General features: G+C 45.6%; 1 long non-coding RNA gene across 1 annotated transcript; it reads left to right on the top strand.

The window, feature by feature from the left end:
* The first annotated feature begins 3,533 nt into the window (after positions 1-3,533).
* On the top strand, positions 3,534-12,103 carry LOC140493977 (uncharacterized). Its single transcript, XR_011963819.1, has 3 exons — positions 3,534-3,609; positions 6,616-6,724; positions 12,082-12,103. It is a non-coding gene; the product is annotated as an uncharacterized lncRNA (long non-coding RNA).
* The last annotated feature ends 5,885 nt before the right edge of the window (positions 12,104-17,988 follow it).

Genomic DNA, 17,988 nt, shown 5'->3' with positions numbered 1-17,988 from the left:
ATGTTTTTCCCTCTTGTTGGTTCCCTCACCACCCGCTGCAGTCTCAGTTGAGCAGCAATATATATCCTTTAGGACCTGGCCAGCTCAGTTAGTAATTCTGTTGCCGAGCTAGTCTCGATTGTGGACATTGAAATCCTTTACCCAGAGTACATTTGACACCATTTTATTGCCTCAGTGCTTCCTCGAAATGTTGTTCAACATGAAGGAGAAGTGATTCATCAGCCAAGGGTGGATGGGACGTGGTAATCAGCAGGAGCCATGAGAATTCCTGGTCTCTGGAGTCAATGCTGTGTCCTTTCAGGATAAATCGTCCCTGTCTGTACACCACTGTGCCATCACCTCTGCCTGGTCTGACCTGCCTGTGGGACAGGACATATCCAGAGATTTCAGGAGAAAGTGAAGACTGCAGATGCTGGAGATCAGAGACAAGAGTCTGGTGCTGGAAAAGCACAGCAGGTCAGGCTGATGAAGTGTTTATGCTCGAAACGTCGATTCACCTTCTCCACGGATGCTGCCTGACCTGTTGCGCTTTTCCATCACCACACACTCAATATCTTGGGATGGTGATGGTGGTGTCTGGTCATTGTCTGTAAGGGTTGATTTCATGAGTATGAGTATGTCAGGCTGTTCCTTGATTGGTCTGTGAGACAGCTTTGCACATTTTGGCACCAAACTCCAGATGTTAGTGAGGAGGACGTTGCACCGTCGAGAGGGCTGATTCTGTGGTTGTATTAAATGGTGCCTTCTGAGATGCCGAGTGGTCCATCCAGTTTCTTTCCTTTGTTGAGACTTTGCAGTGATTAATACAGTGAGTAGTTTGCTGGGCCACTGTCAGGTTGGCAGGATTTTTTTCACCATTGACAATGGTTTCATGGAGATCAGGAGATTCCTAATTCCAGTTATTTTTTCTTGAATTCAGATTCCACCATCTGCCAAGATGGGATTCGAACCAGGACTTCAGTCGTTTGTTTTAATATTTTGGATAAAATTTAAATACATTAGGTTTGTTCACACACTTTAAGTATCACTTACGCAGGTTTTGTTTCTTTGTGAAACACTGTTCATCATCCTGTCTCCTCCATCCTTCTCTCCAACAACAAGAGTTTGGAGCACATGGAGTTTCTCTGTCACTAAGACTGAGATAATCCGATCTGGAGCTTCCCTCCCTCCCACTAGCGCGCCAAGCCAAACTGCGTCACGAAGTGTTCCTAGTTTTTGTCCTAAACCTACATCTTCCTCCAGTCTCTTGTCAAGCCTTATCATAGCTCACCTTGACCCTTTACCCTAATCTCACTAAACTACAGACTTCTCAACTCTCTTTCCTCCTCCTCATCAGTCCCCCTCACCGATTCACAGATATTGTTCCTTGTTCTGTCTTTTCTGGTCATGTCCTTCTCTCCCAAAATCCTGCTACATCTCCACTCTCCCTTTCCTTTCTGAATTCCTTGCATTTGGTGTCCTTGGTCCCTTCTGTATCTCATGTACATACTGCCAGGAGGTGACATTGTGCAAAAGTGCCATGTTGGGTTTCACATGTACACTGACGATGCCCAGCTCTCCCTCCCCATCATCCCTCTCCACTACTCCACTGTTATTCAGTTATCAAACTGCTTACCATATTCCCACTACTCGATTAGGTGCAGTTTCCTCCAATGAAACATTGTAGTGGTTAAACCCATTGCCTGACAAATTCCTTCCCCTTACTGCTAAGCCTCTCCCTCTCAATGGGCACTATTCAGCAGAACGACACCCTTCACAATATTGCAGTTATATCTGACCCCAAGCTAACCTTCTGATCAGACATCTACACAATCCCAAACACCAGGAATTCCAATCTCTTAAACGTTGCTTGTCTCCTCCTTACCCCAGCTCCATTGCGACTGAAACCCCTTACCCGTGTCTGTGTTGCCTTAAACGTGACGAATCCGAAACAGAACCCTTGATTCTGTGACTGACTCAGAATCTGGTTTCAAACTCCCCTCTCAGTATTTACCCTCAGACACATCAGTATTTATTCTGTCAAACCCCTTAAGAATCTGGTGGTGTGGTCTGATCGTAGGTGGTGGAAATGGCAGAGGATGATGTGTTGTATCTGGGTGGAAGGTAAGGACTGGGGGGGTGGGGAGGAGGGAGGTGTTCTATCCTTGTTGCAGTTGGAGGTGTGGGTTTCAAAGGCAGAGGTGCGGGAAGTGGAGGAGATATAGTGGATGGTGTTGACCACGTGGGAGGGAAAATTGCAGTCCTTGAAATACGGGGCCATTTGGTATGTTCTGGCCTCACTGGAACACTGCAGTAAGCATGAGACAGAGATGTTGGCCAGGGAACAAGCTCGTGTGTTAAAGTGGTCGGCAGCTGGAAGCTCGGGGTCTGTTTTTGCAGCAGAACGTAGATCATCAGTCGCCATTTCCGCCACCTCCACTGATATGCTGCCAGACACGGGTTCCTGTCCCCTCCATTAACAGATGTGCACCCTCCCAGCCAGATCGTAATCCACTCCTTTGTCTTTCCAAATGTTCTGGTCTCTCTTTTGGTTCTGTCCCTGCCTATTATTTACTCTTTAACCCCTATCTCCTGCAGTACAAAGATCTGCAGGTTAGTTGAATTGGCCAAGCTAAATTTCCCATAATGCTCAGGAATGTGTAGGTTAGGTTCATTAGTCAGGAGAAATATACAGTAATATGGCAGGGGAATGGGTCTGGGTGGGATACCATTCGGAGAGACGCTGTGGAGCCTTTGGGCCGAATGGTCTGTTTCCACACTGTCAGGATTCTAATTTTCCCAGCTCCCATCGGTTCTGAGGAAGGGCCACTGGACAGATTTCTGTTCCCAGATGCTGCCAGACCTGCTGAGCATTCCCACCAGCTTCTGCTTGTTGTTCATGATTGACACCATCCATACACCTTCTGCGTTTGATTCAGACAGGGGGAGGATCCCACCACTAACCTCACAATGGGGTCAAGCTGATTGGTGGAAGTTTCGGACCAATAGGAAAAGGTGGTGGGACTGGTGGACTAAGTGGAACCAGCTGGTCATCCAAACAATGGGAGTGAATGAGGGGCGTGGCCAGTGGTATGACACGTCACCAGAAACTCTGCCTGTGCAGCGCCACGCTGTTGGTGAATGTGGGAGACGCAAACAGGGAAGGGGAGAGTGGCCTCAGAGACAGGGAGATAATGAGTCACTTTAGACTGGGAAGTTTTAATTACACACTGTGCGGTTCGTAAATCTGAATTAGAAACTCTTAATCCCGCATTTGCAGCAGATGGGAAAATGGCTGCCGCCCTCAGGCGGTGAAAGGTCCTGGGATATGGCCGCTATTTTTATTGGGGGTAAGGTACAGTGAGGCGCATGTGCATGTCCCCTTCCTAGGATTTGGGGGGGGGGAGGGGGCATGCAACTTGAAGAGAAGCATTTACACATCAAGCACATACCAAGAAAAAAAATGTCTTTATATTCTTCCTGCACTGACTGAGAGTTTTGTTTTGTGAATTCATTGCATAGGATATTAAATCAGAATAATTGATCCTGGGATCTCAAAAGCAAGTTTTTACAGTCAATGGAGTCATCAGGATCTGAATACCATTGGCATTTAACTGTGGAAGGAGAAAGGTTTGTCTGTTCTGTTTGTGAGAAAATATCTCCAATATTTTTGTTAAGCAGAAAGATGTACAAATTCGTGGTTGGATCATCCTTTGGGTGTGTGCTCTGTTCTGGGCCCTGCAGCTGAGGAAGGAGGTATTGGCCTGAGAGGGAGCACAGATTTATCCAAATTCTCTTTGTAAGTACTCTCAGATTTAGACCTAATCACCTACTTCATGATGTTAACCTGTAAACTTCATATTTTCAATTACCTGCCAACTTCCCATTAAAAGTCCTTTTGGACTCAAATTCCAGTACCTTTTCAGGTGGAATGTTCCAGCTTCTGACAACTGTCTGTTCATTCAGAAACTGCTGAGGTCCATGTTGACTCTGGGGTTACAAAGGGCTGAATTGAAAGATGAGGTGCTGTCCCTGAGCTCCCATTGAGATGCATTGGAACAGGACAGGAGGCTGAGGGCAGTGTCGGTGTGAGCAGACAATGAAAATGACAGGGCTGCACTGTGAGGGCTGCTTGGCTCTGGAGTTGGGTGTAAACAGAGTGAGGTGAGACAGGGAGAAGGTGAAGCTGAAACTCCGTTTTAGTTCAGGCCGTTCAGAAATTCACAGCCCCAATGGGAACAGCCAGTTTTTAAGTGATAGCTGCAGAATATTTGCTAAGAGATTTTAAAGTACTTTTCTTGAGGGCAGTTGAGAGTTAACCACATTGCTGTGGGTCTGGAGTCACATGTAGACCAGATCAGGTGAGGATGACCGTTTCGTTCCCTACAGGACATTAGTGAACCAGATGGGTTTTCTAACAATTGACGATAGTTACATGGTCATCATTCGCCTTTTCATTCTAGATTGTATTGAATTCCGATGCCACCATCAGCCATGTTGGGATTCTAACCCTAATCCTCGGAACACTGTACATATCACCCATCTGGCAGGAATACCATTAAGCCATTGCCTCCCTTTTTAGCAATGTTTAAAAGAAAGTTCCATCATTCTACGTGTACAATGTGAGATAAATTACTGCAACGTCCATGTGTCAGCCTCTCCAAAAGGTCAATCAACAGAAGTTTGTTTGGGGGCAAAATATTTGACTTTTTTTGGGGAGGGCCTATTAAACATAAATGAATCTAAATAAAAATCTTATGCCACGGACATGTAATTTCTGAAGCCGGAGGGGGATTACAGAGACAGGGAGGGTGGTGAGGCTGGAGGGGGATTACAGAGACAGGGAGGGTTGTGGGGCCAGAGGGGGATTACAGAGACCGGGAGGGTTGTGGGGCTAGAGGGGGATTGTTGTCCAAACATTACTGTGGTGTACATGGACTGCAGCATTTCAGGGAGGCGGTTAACCACCACTTTCTCCAAGACAAGTAAAGGTGGCCAATAAATACTGGTCTGGGCAGCAAAGGCAACCCCCAGTGAATAAAACCAAGCAGTGACCTCTCTGAGTTTGACTTGCTGTGAAGTTAAAAACCTCTCTGGAAATGGAGTGGGCAGAGAAGAGAACAGAGACATTTCACAGCTGCCCTCAGAGAGACCTCACCCTTGGAAGTACTCAAGAGCCGGGGATCAGCTCAGTGAGTTTCAATCTCTTCAAATATCAATCTTAGTCGGTTTTATTTTATTAAATCTACAACAGTGAGTAAGATGAGGATTTCTTTTAAATGTCTTACGGTCTCTTGATTAAATGTTTAAGATATGAAACGTAAGCATTAAGTTATTCTCGGGCAGTATTTTTCGAGCAGTAAGACTGTGCCTTTGTCTTGGTCTGTAGATTGTTAAGGCGGAGAGATGGCCTGTTGTAGAGTGGCGTGCTGTTCCTGTCGGATGTGGGAGATAACGGAGAGTTTCAATGATCCTGTGATTATGTCTGCAGCAAGTGTGATTGCATATCCTGTTGGAACGCATGGATTGGTTGGAGGAGTGATTAAAGGCAGTGAGGAATTGACAGGAGCCGGGGGGGTGGTGTGATAGGTGGCAGTGTCAGGAATGCAGGATACTGCGCATACAGTCAGGTAGATGGCTTACCTCCAGGAAAGCGAGGGGGGGGGGGTAGGTCGGTACTGCAGGAGTCTCCTGTGGCTATCCCCATCTCAGACAAGTATACTGTTTTGGAAAATGTAGGTGGTAATAGACTTTCAGGGGAATGTAGCGCTGACAGCCAAGTTACTGGTACTGAGACTGTCTTATAACATAATGTGAAGTATATCCAGTTTCACACGATCGATGGTGATAGGGGACTCTCTAGTCAGGGGCACAGTCTGCCGTTTCTGCAGCTGACAGTGAGACATCAGAATGGGGTGGTGTTGCCCTGGTGCCAGTGTCAAGGATGTCTCTCAAAGGGAGCAGAATATTCTCAAAAGGGAAAATAACCAGTGGGAGGTCATTGAACATTGGTACCAATGGCATAGGAAGGGGAAAGCATGAAGTCCTGAAGTGCCAGGAGATTTGCTCGTGCCACTCGGGAGGCATTAAACCAGTGAGGGAGTCGGGGTAATCCTAAAGAGATAGTGAGAAAAGAGGGGAGTCTGAGGCTGGTACTGTTCACCAGTCAGACTGTCAAGGGAGGCAAGAACAAGTCACAGAATGAGGTGCAACGGACAAGTTGCACTGCATTTATTTCAGTGCAAGAGGCCTGATAGGGTCAGGCAGGTAGGCTCAGGGTATGGTTTTGAACATGGCACTGGGATATTACAGCAATTACAGAGGCATCACTCGGGGATGGATAGGACTAGCAGCTTAATGTTCCAGGATATAGATGCTATAGCAAGGATAGAAAGGGGCCAACAGAGCAAGGAGAGAGGTGGTTTTGATTAGGGATAACATTATGGCTGGGCTTCGGGAGGATATTCCTGGTAGGGGTATTAACTTTACCAACATGGCCTCCGAATGCTGTAGTGTTAAGGGCTTGGATGGAAAGGTATTTGTTCAGTGTGTACGAGAACATTTCTGATTCAGCTTGTAGGATATACTTACTAGAGAAGGAACAAAACCTGACCTGTTTTTTTAATTCATTCACAGGATGAGGCTGTCACTGGCTCGGCCAGCATTTATTGCTGCATTTACCCAGAGGGCAGTTAAGAGTCAACCACGTTGCTATAGGTCTGGAGTCCCATGCAAACCAGACCAGGTAAGGATGGCATTTTCCTTCCCTAAAAGTCATGAGCGAACCACATTGGTTTTTCCAACAATTGACAATGGATTCCTTGTCGTCACTAGATTATTTTTTCCACATATTTATTGAATTCACGTTCCAAAATCTGCCATGAAGGGATTCAAACCCGGGTCCCCAGAACGTTATCTGGGTCTCTGGATTAACTACCTCGCGATAATTTCACTCCGTCATCACTGCCACTTAGGAAATGAGGCAGGGTGAGTGACTGAGGTACCAGTGGGGCAGCGCTATAACACCAAAGATCCCACAGTATTGTCGCTCAGTGGTTTGCGCTGCTTCCTCAGCACCAGGGACCTGGGTTTGTTTCCAGTCTCTGGCGACTGTGTTGGAGTTGGCACATTCTCCCCAGTGTCTGTAAGGGTTTCCTTCCGGTGTTCCAGTTTGCTCCCACAGTCCAAAGATGTGTAGGTTAGTTGGATGAACTATGTTAAATTTCCCAGAGTGTCGAGATGCAGTATTTGAGGTTTTGGGATGTGCAGACAAATCTCTGCCTGATATGAAAAGATCTTTTTCGGGTTTTGGACAGAGGTCAGAGGGAGGTGTGGCCGCATGTTTTACATCTCCCACGGCGGCAAGGGAGGGTCAAGGGTGTGGAGGGTGGGTTGGTGGGAGGGTGTGGACCGAACAAGGAAGGCGCAGCGGGAATGGTCTCTGCGGAACGCAGATAGGGGGTGGAGAGGGAAATATGTCTCTGGTGGTGGGGTCTGACTTTAGGTAGCAGAAATAACAGAGGTTAATGCACTGTATCTGGAGATAAGTGGGGTGGAAGGTGAAGACCGCAGGGTTATATTCTTTATTGTGGTTGGAGGGGTGGGGTAAAGGCGGAGGTGTGGGAAGTGGAGGGTATGTGTTGGAGGGCATTGTTGATCAAGTCAGAGGAAAATTATGGTCCTTGAAGTCGGCCTTTCTGGAATGTCCTGGAGTAGGATCCAAAGAGATTAAAGAAATATATCACAGACAAAAGATTAACTGGACCAGAGAATAGGACCCCTTAAAGGTCAACAAGGCTGTCTATGGAACCACAAGGGGTGCGAAAGATATGCAAATATTTCACGTCATTTTTACTGGAGAAGTATATGGAAGCTCGAGAGTTTGGAGAAATAAAAAGTGATAACTTGAAAAGTGTCCATGTTACAGAGGAGGTGGTACTGGATGTCTTAAATCGCATCAAGGTGGATAAAGCCCTGGAAACTGATCAGGTGTATCCTGGAACTTTCTGGAAATCTAGGGAACTGATTATTGGGCCTCTCCTGAGGTATTTGTATCGTTGATAGCGACGGGTGAGGTGTCATTATTTTTAAAATGTGGGAAGGAGAGGCCATGGAACAAGAAAACAGTGAGCCTGAAGTCAGTGGCAGGCAAGTTGTTGGAAGGGGTTCTGAGGGACAGGATATCCATCTATTTGGAAAGGTATTTGAAAATGACAGGGAGAATCAATACGGATTTGTACATGCACAATTATGTCTCACTAACTTGAGTGAGTGTTTTGAAGTGACAAAGAAAATATTTAAGCCAGGTGGTGAATGTTGTTTATATGGACATTCAACAAGGTTCCACAAAGCAGACTGGTTAGCAGGGTTAGATAACATGGAATGCAGGGAGAGCAAGCCATCACAAAACTGCCTTGAAGGTAGGAGACAGAGGTTGATGGAGATTTGCTTTGCGTACTGGAGGCCTGTGCTGCAAGGATGGATATTGGGCCCTTAAATAAATGACTTGGATGTGAATATATGAGGTATGGTCAGTAGGTTTGCAGAAGACACCAAAATTGGAGGTGTAGAATGAAGAAGGTTAGTTCAGAATACAACAGAATATTGATCAGATGAGCCATTGGAGCAATGAATGGCAGACGGAGTTCAATTTAGATAAATGCGAGCTGTTGTATTTTGGAAAGGCAAATCAGGGCAGGACTTATACACTTAATGGTAACGTCCTGGGGAACATTGCTGAACAACGAGACCTTGGGGTGCAGGTTCCTAGTTCCTTTAAAGTAGAGTCACATGTAGGCGGGGGAGTGAATGCAGCATTTGGTACGCTCCCCGTTATTGATCAATGCATTGAATGCAGCTGTTGTGATGTCATATTGTGGCTGTACAGGGCGCTGATTACAGCTCTTATGGAATTCTATTTTCAGTTCCAATCTCCCTGTTCTTGGAATAATGTTGAGAAACTTGAAAGGGTTTAGAAAATATTTGCAAGGATTTTGCCAGGGTTGGACGGTTTGAGCTATTGGGCAAGGCTGAATAGGCTGGGACTATTTTCCCTGGAGAGTTGGAGACTGAGAGGTGATCTCATAAAATCATGAAGGGCATAGATAAGGTGAGCAGTCAGGGACTTTTTCCCAAGTTCGATGGGTCCAGAACTGGAGGGTACAGGCTCAAGGTGAGAGGGAAAAGATTTATAAGGTATCTAAGGGGCATCTTATTCATGTTGAGGGCATTGCAAGTATGGAGTGAACTGCCCGAGGAAGGGGTGGAGGCTAGTACAATTGCAGCATTTAAAAGGCATTTGATTGGGTACTTGAAAAGGAAGGTTTTAGAGAGATAAGGGTGAACCGCTGGCAAATGGGACTCCATTAATGCTCTCCGTTATTGGTCAATGCATTGAATACAGAAGCTGGGATGTCATATTGTGGCTGGACAGGACGTTGATTAAGCCACTTCTGGAATTCTGTTTTCAGTTTGAATTACTCTGTTCTGGGAAGGATGTTGTGAAACTTGAAAAGGTTTGGACAAGATTTACAAAAACGTTGCCAGGACTGGAGGATTTGGGCTACAGGGAGAGGCTGAATAGGCTGGGGCTATTTTCTCTGGAGAGTCAAAGACTGAGAGGTGACTTCATGGAGATTTATAAAATCACGAGGGGTGTGAATAAGGTGAGCAGCCGGGGTACTATTTCCTCAGGTTAGGTGGGTCCAAAACTGGAGCACCTGGGTTTAGGTTGAGAGGGCAAACATTTAAAAGGGATCTAAATGGCAACGTTTTCAAGCTGAGTGTGGTGTGTGTATGGGAGGGGCTACCAGATGAAGTAGTGGAGGCTGATAAAATCACAACATTTAAAAGGCTTCCAATTGGGTACATGAATAGGAAGGGTTTTGATGGATACAGTCCAATAGCTGGTAAATGGGAATCCATTAGTTGAGGATTCCTCGTTGGCACGGACGAATTGGACCGAAGGTCTGTTTCTTTGATCTTAATAAATTAAGATGCATTCCTCTCTTTTGTGGAGAGCTAGCTGAAGCACAGATAATTATCCTTGGAGCTGAGAAGGTGAAGCAGTGATTTCGATCTGGTGCAGATTTGGTTCCAAGGTCTTGAATTTGCAGAGAGAGAGAGGAATTGTTAACACTCACAATTTTTAGTAACTACTTTCAAGTAATTGGCAAATAATACAAGGTGAAAATGTGAACACTATTTTATTCAGTAAGTTCTGAGCATCTGGAACAGTCTGAACGACACAGATTCAGCAGGTGTTCTGAAACAGACTTAGAATTTTACTTTTTAAGGAAAGATTTGGCGGGCGAATGGGCACATGGGAGGGGACTTGGGACAGATTTGCAGCATCTCCAGCGGGAGAGAGTACAGCACCAATGGGCTGAATAACCCCCAGCCCCTGTGCTCTGTGATACTGCCCCATTCACTCTGAATGATGAAGCTCATCCCAGGGCAGAGAGAGGGATTAGCCCTCCACTCTCATCACAATGGGGCCCGGCTGAATGACGGCAGCTCCAGACCAATGGGAGGAGAATCTGTGTGGTCCTGCAACCAATGGGATTGAATGAGGGGTGTGGCCAGCAAGACAACACATGTCCATGAGCTGTGCAGGTGCAGTGTCACTGTTTGGGGTTGGGAGAGACAGCAGAGACAGGGACAAAGGCTGTGGGGCCTGAATTACAAACTCCCGGGAAATTAAAACCAAAAGAACTGCGGAAGATGTAAATCAGAAACAACAACCAGGAGGTTCTGGAAAAGCTCAGCAGGTCTGGCAGGACCTGTGATGAAAAATCAGAGTTAAAGTTTCAGACCCAGTGTCCCTTCCTCAGGACAGATGTTACTGAGAAAAAAAGTCAGTTTATGTGCAGAAGAGAGTGTGGGGGAAAGATAAAAGGAGTAAAGGATAGGTGGGGATAGAGTGAGAAGAACGGTTGGATAAAGGAGTGGATAAAGATCTGGCTGGAGGAGGGTCATTAGGTGTTCGTGGCTAACCATAGGTAGTGTGTAATGGCAGGCTGTGAGAACGAGGCCTGGTGTGTGGGGTAAGGGGCTACGACATGAGGTTGTTGACTTATGGTTGCCACTAAATGTCTCCATTGTAAGCTGTTGCCCACCTTTCACAAGATGGTTAGGGGGTTAGATAGGGTTGACAGTGAGAACCTTTTTCCATGTATGGAGTCAGCTATTATGAGGGGGCATAGCTTTTAATTAAGGGGTGGTAGGTATAGGACAGATGTTAGGGGTAGATTCTTTACTCAGCGAGTCGTGAGTTCATGGAATGCCCTGCCAGTAGCAGTGGTGGACTCTCCCTCTTTATGGGCATTTAAACGGGCATTGGATAGGCATATGGAGGATAGTGGGTTAGTGTAGGTTAGGTGGGCTTAGATCGGCGCAACATCAAGGGCCAAAGGGCCTGTACTGCGCTGTATTCTTCTATGTTCTATATCACTCCACGATTGGAGCTGCCGAGGACGCAAACCTTTGGAATATCTTCCCTAACCCCCTCTGTCTTAAAGATGTATCTAAAAATCGTTCTCTTTAATCAACGTTTCCATCATTAGTGAAGCATTTTAGGAGATTTGTCAGTGTGGAAGGCTCCATACAATGCAGGTAGTTGTTGTTATTGTCTGACATCAGGAGAAACAGGGATGAGCCCTCTCTCTCTGTGACCTGATGAACAACAGCAAAATCAGGAAGCACTGAGCATGCTCCAGCCCACAATGGGCCTCGGATTATTGATGTCAGCGCAGGACCAATAAGAGTGGGGGAACAGGGCGATAGGTGCTATTTGGTCCTTCAACCAATCGGAGTGAATGAGGGGCGGGACAATACTCAACCACGTGACAAACTTCACTGACAGCACAGGGATGTTGTGACCAAGGCAATGGGAATGTGTGAAGGTGAAGGGCAGGGGAAAGGAAAGACATATTGACCAGGAAGAGGAGGAAATGTTCATGGTATGTGATGAGAGGTTTTACAGAACTTAGTGCGCATTTAGTGAAACACAAATTTCAAAATCCCAAATTCTGCACCACTTTCCCTCCCTATAATGCATTTTGCACTCCCTGAAATATCAACTGTGTGTTTCTCCCTCCACAGATACCAGTGATTAATGCCAAAGCCCTTGCCTGTGGAGAAGGTGATGTTTGACTTCCTTGTACAGCTGCAGTTCGTGTGGTGAAGGTGCTCCCACAATATGGTTGGGTAAGAGCTGTTATAGATTGTCAACTCTTCAATGTTACTGAGTGAATGATGTATGTGCAAATCAACAACAGTTTGTTTTTTTATCATGTTTTTAATTCCACAGAAATACTATTGAGAACTTCTGACGTAAGGCCATAGATGGGGATATTAGGTCAGGTGATCAAAAGAATTGCCAAATAAGCAGGTTTTCAGGAATACCTTAAAGGAGGAAAGCAGGTCTGAGGGGGTTAGGGTAGGAATTCCAGACCGTGTTGCCTTGGCAACAGTAGAAACAGCCAGACAGGTGAAGCAATGAGTAAAGACATCGTTGGGAGTCTGAAAGAAAATGAGTTGTCGGGGTCTCACAGGTTGTGTGGTGCAGGGAGACAGGGATGTTCACAGTCAGGAATTACATCAAGGGTGAGAATTTTAAATTGTTGCTTGTTACTAGGAGCCTTTTCATGGATCAACAAGTTTTGGTACAAGTGAGCACTTGGGCAGTAGGGTTTTAGATACTCTTGAGATTGCATGGAAGTTGAATGTGGGAGGCTGGCCAGGAGTGTGTTTGGATAATGAAGTCTGGAGATAACACAGGGATGGACGAGTATTTCAGTAAATGAGCTGAGTCTAGGGCGGAGTTGGGTGATGTCACTAATGTAGGAATAGTGCTTTGGAGTTGGGCTACTCCTCCTCTTCATTACTCCTCACCAAATCACAGGTATTGTTCCTTGTTCTATCTGTCTGTCTTTTCTGGTTATGTCCTTTTCTCCCATTCTGCTGCAAACTAATATTTGACCCCACCGTTGTTGGAAAAACCTGCTCCATCCCGACTCTCCCTTTCCTTTCTGAATTCCCTGTATTTGGTGTCCCTTAAGGATCTCTCCTTGGTCCCTCCTGTTTCTCACCTACATACTGCCAGGACGTGACATTGTCCAAAAGCACCGTGTTGGGTTTCACATGTACACTGACAATGCCCAGCCTGTTGTCCCCCCACCCCCATCGGCCTGTTCCTCCTCTTTTCCCCCTGGGATGTATTCCATCAGGGCAATGAGACTTGTTTACTTTTAGCTCCATGAGCTTGTCTCTTTCAATATAATGGTTATTATCTAGGTCTTCACCCTCCTTAGTCTCCTTATTAATTACTGGCATGTTCTTCATATCCTCCACTGAGAAGACTGACTGCTGTGTGCTCATATTCCTGAACCCTGCTGGATAGGAATAACTAGGCACAGAACTCTGAGAGGTCTTCTTTGAGTCTTTATTGATGAGACATGGCAGTTACCTGGATAGTGTACAAACAGAACACCTCGAGGCAGCAGCAGGTAATTCCCCGCCTGTCCGATGTACAGCTCCCATTGTGGTTTGGGACTTTGAATGGAGACTGTCTCTCAGTATTATCTCCATGGCAACGGCAGTTAGAAAGTCTAGTTCAGCTCAGCACTTTGTGGTTAAACCACACACACCTCCCCCACGCCCCCGTGGCTCCCTCAAGTATCTGACAGGCGCTTCAGTTTCAGTGGGGTATCTATCAGGATTCTGATATGGAGGAGCCGGTGGTGGGGTGGACAAAGTTAAAAACCACACAACACCAGGTTAAAGTCCGACAGGTTTATTTGGAAGTACAAGCTTTTGGAGTGTGCTGTGATTTTTAACTTGATCAGGATTATCTCTGTGGTAACAGTTAAGTGCTTCAACAATTCCAGAGGCCATATGTTCCCCACACAATAGGTTCCCCTCTAGCAGTGCAAACTGCTATTCTGGCCCTGGGGATAGCTACTCATCACTTTTCTCCCCCAATCCCATCTCGCTTTCTGTTGATCTTTAATGTTTTTCTAAGCTCCTAGTTTCTCCTTGGTCTTTGCCAATCTGTGTGCATTCTATTTCAGTTTGATAGACTCCCTTATTTCCTGAGCCACCCACGGCAGATTATTCCTTTTCCTACAGTCCTTCCTTTTCCCTGATCGGTAATTTTGCTGAGCACTTCAAAAAATTGCTTTGATATTCTCGCACTGTCCGTCAACTTTCCCACCATAAAGTCTTTGTTTCCAGTCTCCATTAGCCAACTCCTGCCTCATCCTATTGTAGTATCCTTTTGTTTAAGCACTGGATCTTGGGAGTGGATCTAATCTTCCAACTTTCCATCTGTGTTCTAAGTTCAACCAGACTTCTCAGAATTCTTTTATCCCATTACGAGGGGAGGCGATGTTTCCTGGGAGTTTTGGTTTTCATTGTCAGAGACCTTGGCTTTGTAATAAAGTACAGGATAGATATTCCCAACAGAGTATTCTGGACGGTGTGAATGTACTACACAGTCTAAAACCATAAATCACTGTCTCCCCTTAGTTTAAAATTGCAAAATTATGATCTCCTACACGCTTCCTCACTATCTAAGCTTGGAATGCTAATCCACCTGACTATCTGTCATTTTCTGAAAATCTCCTTTGTGAAAGTGGTGAGTTTTGGATTCAGCTTTTCAGTTATTACCGTAAGAAGATAAGCCCTGGGCACTGGAGAAGCAATGCAGCCCTTTGAACCAGCTCCACCATTTAATACTGTGATGCTTGAGCTCAGCTCGGTCTCAGCTGGATTTTCCCGCCTGCTCTCTCTCACCCTTCATCTCTATGCAAATTCAACATTTTTATCTCTTCATGAAATTGGCTCATTGTCCTGGAATCCACTGTATTTTGAACAGGGAATTCCACAGATTCACAACACATCGAGACAAGTACATTCTTCCACATGAGAATAGAATAGAGTCCCGATAGTGCAGAAACAGGGTATTCATCCATCGAGTCCACACCAACCCTACAATGAACTTCCCATTCAGACCCACTCGTTCCCTGTAACATTGTAATTCCCATGGCTAATTGTCTAACCGGCACGTGCATGGACACTGTCAGCAATTTAGCATGGGCAATCAACCTAACCTGCATATCTTTGGACTGTGTGAGGAAACTGGAGAACTGCACGAAACCATGCAAACATGGGGAGAATGTGTAAACTCCACACAGTCGCCTAAGGTCCCTGACGCTGTGAGGCAGCAGCGCTAACCACTGAGCCACCTCTGCTTAAAACCTACTGCACCTTATTAACCTCCCTATCCCCCAGTTGGCTGAATCTATGTTCCTTACGTCAGAAGTCAGGTTGCCTAAGCGGATGTCTAAGTAAATCCCAGTGACAACCCACATGTCCTGTGTGTCTGAATGGGTATCCGATACAGAACATCCTCCATTCACACTTTTCATTCACGTTCCAGAGACAGGGCTCCAGTGGCTGCATGGGGACTGCAACTCCCAAATTCCGAGGCAGGGACCACATGTCTGTGGGTAAGCCTGGCACTTCACAAGTGCAGAATGTGGGTGAGCTTTGGAGCATGTGCTTTGGGGTAACTAGTGGAAAGTATTTCACGCTGTGATTGTTTGGAGGAGGAACGCATTTGCTTGTAGTATTGATCTGTTGGAGGGTCAAAGTGTCACCACACCCACATGGGACCAAGTTACATTCCCAACTTGTCATAACACTGGAATCTACCAATGAGAAACAAAGAAGGATGTGACCCATTCTCCCAGACTGAAGGTTCCTCTTCTGTCCAGGATCTGCCACCTCCCTTTCTGTTTCCTTTTGTTTCATTCTGCTGTTACATTATTGACTTGCAGCAACTGAAGGGAAAGAAAGTGAACCCAGAAAGGGTGCAGAGTCGAACCAGGGACGGGAAGTGGTGGAATAGACCTGTTTATCAACAACTCCATGAGAATGGGGAGGGTTTACATTAGGGGTAGTAGAATCAGAATGGTGGGAGAGAGTAAATGGTCTGGAGGATTACAGCTTTGGGGGAAGAAAGGGGTAAACGATATTCCAGAGAAACTAGAATTGTTTGTTCTGAATTTCTAATCTGTACATATTCCTTTACACAGGGTGCTAGATGAAGATTTGCAGACTGAAATCCCAACATCATTTGCCGATCATGATCAAGTTAACCAGAATTTGAAGAACCAAAGATGGAGAATCACTCGGCCAAAATCCTGCAACACTCTCCTCACTGCATTATCGGTCAATCTGCGCCAAATGGACTGTGAATGGTACAAGACAGCAGCTCACTACCATCTTCTCAAGGCTAACGAGAGATGGGGAAGAAATGCTGCCTGAGCCAGTGATGCCCATATCCTGGAACCGGTTTCTATCTCTCGTTGCTGAAACCCGGTTGATGTTACTGCAGGATGAAGAGGGTCGCTGAGTGCATCCTCCAGGAGGCAGCACCATCACATTACCCCTGCCTACACCCACACAGTAACACAGCAACATCACTGGAACAAAAGGCAGTGAAGCCAAAGGAGGACTTAGCTATAGTTCTTCGAGGTAAAGTCATGAAAGGGGATTGGAACACAGCAGGAACATGAGACTGAGCTGGATGGTCAGCTGTTTCCCCTTGAATGGTGGAGCAGGATTGAAAGACTGAATGGCCTCCTGCTGCTATCTACCAGGTATGTATATAGTCATGGAGCCCGGGTAGTAAGAAGTGGGCAGGGATTCTCCAGGAGATTGCACCTCCACATCAGTTTTCAGTGAGGGATGGTTTGATGGATTTTATTTAACATTTGTCTTTAACACAAGGTTTATGAATTTGGTTTTAAAATATTGTAGCTATTTATTCCACAATAAATAAAACTAAAAGAAATGAAACTATCTGAATATAACAGTGTTTAAAAATATTAAACGCCTTGTAAAACAAAATCCTGTCTATTCCCAGATGCCATCACTTTCCAGTTACTCAAGCTCCAGGGAAATATTCCCTCCCTGTCTGAACCTGTTGGTTTGATTTCACTGCTTTTCAGTTCTCCTTCTGTGAGCTGTGAAGTGTTCTTTTTCCCCCCATTTCTCCTACCCAGTAGTGTTATCTCACAAAGCTGAGCAACCTTCCCACGTTCATCATTACGCCATTTTGGTTTTTTGTTAATATATAATCACCAGCAGTAAACCACCCATGTAACCAATTGAATATTTACAAACAAAGCCCATTACGGGCAAAGTAAACCATTGCAAATGACAGAGTGGGAAGGGACCAAATCAAAGTAGAATTAGGGGTGAGGGGGCAGCAGTGGAGATAAAGCACTGTATCCGCTGCGATGCCCACCTCTATCAAAAGGCAACGAGAGCATTGATACATACCACATGCTCCTTCTCCAAGGACACCCTGCTTTATCCTCAATCTTAGAATCCGCCTTTATCCTCAATCATAGAATAGAATCCCAACAGTGTGGCATGAGAGAATTGGCCCATCAAACCCCACCAACCATCCAAAGACCATCCCACTTGGAGCACTCTACCCTTGTAACACTGTATTTCCCATGGCTGATCCATAGCAGTGCTACAGTCACAATTTAAATCAAAACAGATGATCCCTGCTCACTGTCACGTTGCTGTTTGTCGAGACTTATTGCCCAGAGAGACATCCTGAGATTCAGAAAGAGACAATATAAATTCAGTCAACTCCAGCCCAGTTAATGTGATTAACAACAACATCAATACTCCAACAGTGCCATCAGACCTCATATCTACTCTATCATTTACGATTTTTAACCCATCGGAAGTTTGTTACCAGCTTCGATGACAGCCATAATGCTCTGACCACTTTGACGGAGCCAGTGCAAGTCAGTTCTAATAGTTACCAATAGATTGCATCTAAACAGGATGCCCCACAACAGGAAGTGCTCTGACATTTAATGCCCGTCGGTCAAGGTCATTTTCCTAAAACCACTCACGTCTGGCAATACCATTGAAGATATTTTATACAGTAACCTTTCAGTCTCAATTTCCAGTTCCAGT

The sequence above is a fragment of the Chiloscyllium punctatum genome, chromosome 23 (assembly GCF_047496795.1).
Source record: "Chiloscyllium punctatum isolate Juve2018m chromosome 23, sChiPun1.3, whole genome shotgun sequence".
NCBI lineage: Eukaryota > Metazoa > Chordata > Chondrichthyes > Orectolobiformes > Hemiscylliidae > Chiloscyllium > Chiloscyllium punctatum.
Note: the sequence above shows the minus strand (reverse complement) of the source record. Positions and strands in the feature narration are given on the sequence as shown.